Source organism: Lactuca sativa, chromosome 4 (genome assembly GCF_002870075.4).
Source record: "Lactuca sativa cultivar Salinas chromosome 4, Lsat_Salinas_v11, whole genome shotgun sequence".
Classification (NCBI taxonomy): domain Eukaryota; kingdom Viridiplantae; phylum Streptophyta; class Magnoliopsida; order Asterales; family Asteraceae; genus Lactuca; species Lactuca sativa.
The window spans coordinates 147,613,743-147,622,523 of record NC_056626.2 but is presented as its reverse complement, the minus strand read 5'-3'; positions in this window follow the sequence as shown (position 1 = coordinate 147,622,523).

The following is an 8,781-nucleotide window of genomic DNA, read 5'->3' as shown; positions in this document are numbered from 1 at the left end:
AACCGTGTCCTCTACAGAAATTTCACTCATATTGTCATCCTCATTAAGCTCAGATGCATTTTCAACATCAATTTTGTTTTCTGAGCTCAAGTTGGCGTTTAAAGAGTCAAATTTTTGTATGGTTTCGGTTCTCAGTTTAAGTCTATCATTTTCATCCAAAAGGTTTTTAAGCATGTCCTTATGGTCCTTGGATTTAATGAAAGATTCTATTTTGTCCAGTCCATACATATAGGTCGGATTGACGTCATCAGATGATATCACACTCTCACAATTATAGGCTTCAGCATCAATTTCATCCTCCTTAAACTCAAGGAAGGGAAAAATCATGCGATGAATCTTTTATCCTATTTCACAATCCAAGTGAAGCTGAGTAATATTAGTGTAAAGACGTTTTGCAATCAAACAAAAAACATTTCGCTGTTTTAACAGCTTTAAATTGTCTCTTTGTAAATAAATGTTTTCATCTTTTATTTTGACTAATTCTGACTCCTTCAACTCGATCCACATGCGCCGTTCCTCACTCTTCGAAGACACCCTGCTTAATTGATCAGTTAGGTTAGAATTGGTGACTCGAGTTTGAGTTAAACTACTATCTAGATGAGAGATTCGTGAATTAACACATTTTAGTTCTTTTTCATATGAGCATTGTGGTACTTTAAATGAAACAAAAACCGATTGTACCTTCTTGATCAGTTCATCGAGCTCGTTGAACTGCACGCTGAGCGGTTTGGCTGTAAAGCACATATCCTGCTGTTCCTTCGGTTCATTGCTTCCACCATCAGTGTTGTATCCCCTCATCTGAGATACTTCAGACACCATCAAGCACCTTCCTCCACTGCTCTCCTCTTTTGCCACACAAGCCTTTCCATGAGAAGGCTTCCTCACTTCATCGTCTTCAGAGTCGGTTGACCAAACTTCCACGCCACCGAACTCGTCATCAGCAATCGAACCTTGCACAATTAGAGCATTCATGGAAGGGTTAGCGGTAGATTTCTTCTTCCTTATCTCATCAAGCTTTTTCTGCAGCAGAGCTTCCTCATCCTTTTCAGCCATCTTTTTGAGGACACAATCCTTTGCATAGTGGTTTTTCCCTCCACAGTAGTAACAGCTCACTCCAGAATCACCGTCTGCCTTCGGTTCCTTCTTAGACTCTTCAACCTTCAGTTCATCTTTAACCTTTTCTGAACTATAACTCCCCTGCCAGTTTCGGTTTTTGTTGGTGGGGAATCTCTTCTTAATGAACCTCTTGGGGTTAGATACCATCATAGCATAATCCTCAGACGTGAGGTCATACTCCTCCAAGTTGAGGTCTTCGTCCTCCATCACAACTTTACTTTTTGACAGGAGGGCCAGCGAACCTAGGCTTGAGACAACATTCTTCTCCTGCAACACAATCTTCTCCTGAGACTTGAGAATGCCCACCAGTTTCGCCAAGGAATATGATTTAAATTGCTCATGGGCTTTAACTGTAGACACCACTGCTCTCCACTTTGATCTTAGACCATTTAAAAATGTAACCTTCTGCTCAATAAGCTTTCTTTCGATGTCATGTTTGATCATCTTGCTGAGAAGATGATTGAAGCGATCGAACGTTTGGGTCACAGTTTCTTCAGCTCCTTGCCTGAATTCTCCAAACTCAGACAAGAGTAAGGTTTGGATAGAGTGTTCAAGATCCTCGTCTGTAGAGTACAATTCACGTAGCCTATCCCAAACTTCCTTTGTCGTCGTGCATGAACTTACCAACCTGAAAGTGTCGGACTGAAGGGCGAATCTGATCAATCTTAACGCCTTGATATTGCACTGGAATTTATCTTTTTCATCTTGCGCAATATCTTTAACATCCTTCAGTAGATCATTATACTCCTTTTGAGTTTTAATAATCCTTGAAGTTGCAGAATGAGAAAACGGTCCATTAATAATTGCTTCCCAGATGAGGTATCCATTATCCTCAGATCCTATAACATAATCTTCGAAGTGATGCGCCCAGACTTCATAATCGTGGGTGTATAGGATGGGAATCTTCATTGTTGATCCAATGCTGTTTGAAATATTGATGGGATTCGATTGTGACTCGTCCATAATGATCGAATAACCTGTTCAAAGATCAGACTTGTAATAAATCAAATTAGGGCAAAACAATAAATATCAAGATACGTCAATAATGAGATGACGGCTCAATAAATATCAGTAATTGCGGAAAACCCTAATTGAAACCTTTTTCACATAAAAGAAGTGTATCGATTACATAGCCTCCCGCTCTGATACCAATTGATAAGATTAAAAACTTAATCTTGAAGATCGATTAGATCTCAAACAGGTAAAATAAAGAACAAACAGCAAGAACACGAAAACAATAAACAACTCAAGAATGAATCAAACGTGTCGAATGATTATAAAACAACCCTCAGAAGAGCTCGACAAAGAACATCAACTGTAGAGGGTTAGAAGGTTTACAGGAACGATAAAGAAAATCAAAGCTATCGTAATTCTCTCTATTGTATTCTAGATCGTTAACCTAATATGCATGCAAGCATATACTTATATAGTAAACCTAACAGGCTCACGGTTGGACAGGCCCTAACCGGAGTACAAAACAATTGGACTAACATCCGAGCCCAATGACGCAACACTTAAACGAATCTGCAACCCAACAGTTCATCAATAAAATCTAATTTAGTAGGACTAGGAAGACTATTTTCACTATTTTGATCATCTTGATATAATGGTTTGGGAATAGAATTAGTATAGTCAACAGTTTTTAGTTTTAAAGATCTCGACTTTAATAACAAAGATTTTGAAGAACCTGTTTCTGGGATAAAAGAAGTTGATAATCTGGATGATGAAATATTTAAGAAAGAAAAATTTATATCTACAGAACCATCATTATATTCAATAATATTTGAGATTTGTTTTGAAGAGTCTAGTGGTTTTGGATCGATAACATTTTGTAAGTTCCAATTACATGATTGACTTATATCAGACCATTTTAATCTTTTTGGTGTGTGAACTTTTGTATGGTTAATATTTACTTCAAAAATAATTGTTTCATTTCTAGGACTTGATAAACGAGTTTTCGGTTCAAGTGTAGTTGTCATAGTTTTGTAACAAACACGATAAATTATTGCTAAAGGCTTTGTATCATCTTTAAATTCTAAATTTTTTTTGTTTTTATAGTTAACACCAAAGTATCTAAAATATTTTTATCAAATAATCCTAAAGAAAAATTTGGATAACAATTGAAATAAATAGGTTCATTTACAATATTTGTTTCAGCCATAGCTAAAATAGAATTTTGAAAATCTTTATGTCTCTTAAAATAAGGATAACATTCCAAATAGAGGCTTGATAGCAATTTGGACTAAACCGACATGTAAAAATTTATATGTCGTTCTATGCTCTAGAATAGATCATGATGATAACAAATGTAAATTTTGTTGGTTTTGACCAATAGACAAAGTTTGTTCTGTCATTTTAATAGAATAACCTTGAAAATATTCAAAAGTTCCTATTCTATATATTGTATTAACATTAGTTTTAGGTATTGTCCAATTATATTTGATAAAAGAAACACGTAAGTTATCAAAATAAAAAATTTAGAAATATAAAGAAAATACAAACTTAAATTTGATAAAGGAACACATAAGAAATAAATGTTTGAAATATTTTTCGAGGGTAAAAAATTGGGATCATTAAAAAGTTTTATAAGTGACGTGTATGTTATCATGATTATTCAACAATTCGAAGATCTCCGTCAAATACAACACTAATGAAAATAAAAAGAATTGAATACAATTAATAAAAATTAAGAATTGCATATTAAAGGAGGAACATAGTGGACGAACGTGATGCTGCAAATGGTGAAGTTGTTCGAACGTGATGCTGTAAAGGGTGTCAAGAAAACATAATGTACGAACAGCAGCACATGATTTATACATAACTTTCAACAACGATTATGGAAAGCATACCAAATTTCGAATTCTTTGATTCTTTAAAATTGAGCGATGATATCCCGTAATCTTTTAGATACGTTTCATATAATAGATGTGAATTGAAAGAATATTCAAAAGGTGTCAGCTAAGAACGTGATTTTAATTAGGAAGAAACAAAATTTACTTTCAAAAATTATGATGAGTTTTAAATGAGTTGAAAAAAAATTCCTTTTGTAAATGACGTTAACATTAAATCAGTTAGTCAAGCTTTCAAATTTAGTCAATACTAATTTTATTTTATTTTATTTTAAGATGACATCATTAAAATGATTAAATGGTTGGAATTAATCAAAGAAACACAATGAATAACCCTAATTGTTGATGATGATGTTATTTGGTTTCTCTTTTAATATATATAGAGATAAAGAAGAGATATGTTACAAATCCATTTTTGTCCAGATACCTCAACTTCGATCATAGTAATAGCTTTTTTATTCTCACTAGATGGGAATCATGCGCGCTATTGGCGTTGGGTTACTGTATTTTTTCTTCTTTCAGGTTGTATGATGTACTACAACATAATATTATATTGATAAAGACATATTTAACATACAAGAGGTCTTTGGATAGGGCTTACATAGAAATTTAGGAAATAAAGTATTTTAACGCAACAACATATTATTTAGAGCAAAAGATTATAAACAAACAAACAAAAGTAATACTTTTTTTTTTCAATCAAACCAGAAAAGTTTCATATATTTTTTCCAAAATAACCGGTTTGACTTGTTATATCAGCTTTTCAAGTATAGTAAGGGTACTTTGGTCTTTCAATGAAAAGGCAGGATGAAATTGAATCTATACTCCCATGGAAATAATGAAATCCATCAAACAAAAAAACTGAATTATTTTATATCTGTTATTAGGTCTGAATATATGGGCTTATTAAGAGAAAAAGTAGTTGTTATCACAGCTGACAAGTTTCTGAATTGAAGTTCAGGAGCTTCAAACATTGCTGACTGCTGAGTCACCTGGACCAGATAAATAAAAACAAAAGATTTATTTTTCTTTTTAACATAAATAACAAGCATTTAAGATATTTGATCAATACTGGGGGAAGGAAATTACAATATTGCCCTCGGCGCCTTGTTCTCTAGCAAGGTCTTGTTGTGAAATATTTTTCCAAAAAATAGTAGTAGTAAATATATTAAACAACCAAATGCCAAGGGTAGTTATGACAATTCACAATGCCATAACCATACACAAAAACCAAGAAACATGTGGGCACCTCCTGTTAGGTAAGCAATGTACTTTCATTTCTTTTTATTATGCTGGTGTAAATAAAAATGGATGAATGAAAATGTAAAAGAGACATACCTCAACAGTAAGACACAGCAGCACTGCAAGTCATTTTACTGTGATCCGTACATAGTACTTTGAGATAACCCAAATATTCTACAGATATATAATGAACAAACTTAAATTAACCAACTGACATTTATATTATACCAAATAGCAATATAAGAGAAAAATAAATTATATGTAAATAACAGCAAAGTAAAATATAAATATAATTACATGCTCAATTATTCTCTCCTGAAGATCCTCAGCATCTTTGTCGCCTAAAGAACCACATAGCATATTCTTTTCATTTTGAAACTCTTCTTTGCATGTATTCCACAAAGCAGTCCACTGAACAGCTTCCATTGTGGTCACTTGTTTTAGCACGGACCTTTCAAACCACAAAAACAATCATCAGAATGAATACTTCTTGGATGAGAGCATTAATGTCTTTTAGGTATTGCCCAAATCCTAAGTTAAACATCTATATAACCTTCTTTGTCATTCTTTTTGGTAAATCTGCATGTTGAGGAAAGTATAATAAAATAACAGAAAGAAAAAATTGGTCACCAAGTTTTAACATTTTTTATGACCTCCAACCATATTGAGCAACAATTACATCCTTTTAAAGACTCTTTAAAAATCTTTCATTGCCGTTGACTGAGGTTCGATCATTACCTAACGGAAAGATGAAAAACTTATGACGGTCTAATAAAATTACACGTATACCTTTTATTCTATTATATATTACATATAAATAGATAGAAGATTATTGGGCATTAGTCTTTACAATTTTTATGTTGTAGCACATTGAGTAAAATCTGAATATCTCATTAGAATAGATAGAATTCTGTAAACTATTATATAAATGAAATTTATGTACCTTTCCAACGATAACAGGTGAATTTCCAATAATTTCCAATAGGATCAATATTGGTAAATGGTAATTGGCACTTTTTCTGCAACATCATCAATATCATCTCTAAATCTTGTTATTCTAAAAATCATCCTTCCAATTCTTCATCAAACCAGTAAGAGATATTTCAACAAACATATAATAGGCATACCATGAAGCTAATAAAATAACAGATACCATAGATTTGTTAAGGTTGTTACCAACGTCACAAACTCTAAAAAGTAATGTCTACGAAACTTGTACCTGAGATTCAAAAACAAAAACCAATGTTTCATTTTTTGATTTGTTTCTTTGAGTAAATCTCATAAACCGATAAGTGACCAGTTTCAGTTAGAAACTACATAAAAATATGAAAATTCACTAAAAATTTTAATAAATAGCTGGTGGGCAAATGTTTCAGCATCTAATCAAAGTTACCATACTGTTCCAAACTACATCAACTGCCCTCTTTGATTTTGAAATGTCGATGCTTGACTTGGAAACCACAAATTTAGAGATCCACCACCCTTGAGAAAAAATCTGTTTAGTCAACAAAAATTGTAAGTATTCTACACTCAAAAGAAAGACTTAAATAAGGAAACTCTTAAACAAATAAACTCCTAATTAGATATTCACTCTGATTCCTTTTCTTCTAGAGAGTTCCACTCAAGCATAACAACAAAACAGGTAGTGTGCAATTATGTAAAACACATAAAGTTTAACAAAAAAAAATATGTACTCCTTTAGATTGAAATTTGATTGACGAACCCTAGATAAAAAGACGTAGGCGGTGGTGACTGGTCCGACGATGAGTCCATCTGAAACATCTATCAACGATTTTTGACTGCACGGAAGAAGAAGAAGAAGAACAATTAATATGAACAGCAAGAACATATTTAAAGAAATCATCCTAAATTGTTTGGATTTCGTTGAACAGCTGCCACTTCTTAGGTTCTGGTATGCCTTCGATCTTCATAGCAGTGAAGCAAGGTGATGGTGGCGGCTGTATACATCAAGCGTGATATGTAAGCAACAGTTAATAAGCAAAAGGAGAGGGCAGAAGACAAAGTTAAAAAAAATAGGATTCAAACCTTTTACACATCAACGAAACCCTAGACTAACACCTAAACCCTTAATCTCAATTTCAGAGTCGAAATTTTGCTCCCTCACTACAAATGCTCCTCACCACCGAAGCCTCTTGACGCCGATTTTAGGTGTGTACTTCGATTTCATAAACCCGTAAACAACCACAACAGATCCACCTTCTTCATTTGAACGGAAGAAGAAGCTGATTGAAGAACAATAACGGTGGTTGCGGTGGAATATGATGGAGGAATTTGAGACCTACGTGAATAAGAACGCAGCATCGGATAAGGGTTTCTTGCATTGGTGAGGGAAGGCGATGGTAAAAAAAATCTTAGATAAGAAGTATGAGAAAAATGAAGATAACGATAGAAAAATGTATGGCAGTTTGTGTATGGGGGTTTGTGCGAGAGAAAAGGAGAAATAGAAGTTTAGTGACAAAATAAGGAAGTCAAAAAAGTTGCGTGTGATAATAACAAAGCAAAAAAAAAAAAAAAAAAAAAAAAAACAGCGGAACGTCTGTGGCAAAAGTAGTAAATGAAAGAAAAAAAGTGGCAAAAATGAGAATTGGCAAAGTTTCCTGTTTCTCAAGATTTTAACAATTAATAGTATATATAAAAAAATATTCTCCACATTTGAAAATATTCTTGAATTATTGTTTTGTTTTTTAATCTTTATACTCATAAAATTATTTTACAATCTGTATCTATACAAATAAGATATCTTCAAAAGCTTTTCGTATATAATTAAATATACATTGTTTATGTTTTTTACTTGAATTTTTCATGTCAACTGTAGCATAAGACATAGTTTACTGGAATTAAGAGCATTTTTTAATGGTAAACATATAACATAGGTCAAAAATATTGTCACATCACTATTTTATTTTTATTGATTTTTAATTAAATTGTTTTTTCAATGTTTAAACTCTTGAATAACTTTTTTTTTTCTTTCTAATTTAACTATTTTATCCTTATCAATCTAAAATGTTATATAAACTCATATCGTTTAACTAATAGTTTTTAAACATATCATATTTTTATATAAACATTCACTCAGGGACAAACAATTTGCTTATTACTATGATTTATATTTATATTTATATATTTATTTTTCTATTAATTTTAGATAAATAAAGTGATAAGATGAAATATTATTAAAGAGAAAACCTCTCTCTCTCTCTCTCTCTCACACACACACACACATACATACACACATATGTAACATCTTCGTACCTACCACATCTTTGGCATCCTCAACCCATTGTCGACATCCCCTTTATTTAACCTCCTGAAGATTGAACTCCAAGCCACCGTCACAGTCAATGTTTTAGTGATTCCCGAAAGTCTAGAGCAAAACACGGGCGGGGTGCGTCATTAGAAACTAAGATCTCTGGCGAACAACAGAACTCTAATTCGGACCGAAACTCCAACATTGCCATTGCAAATTATAATTATCCCCTCTCCATTTCTTCTTCATCTTTCTCCTCTCCTTTTCATTTTCGAAATAATCCGGATTTTGGGGATGAGCACGAAA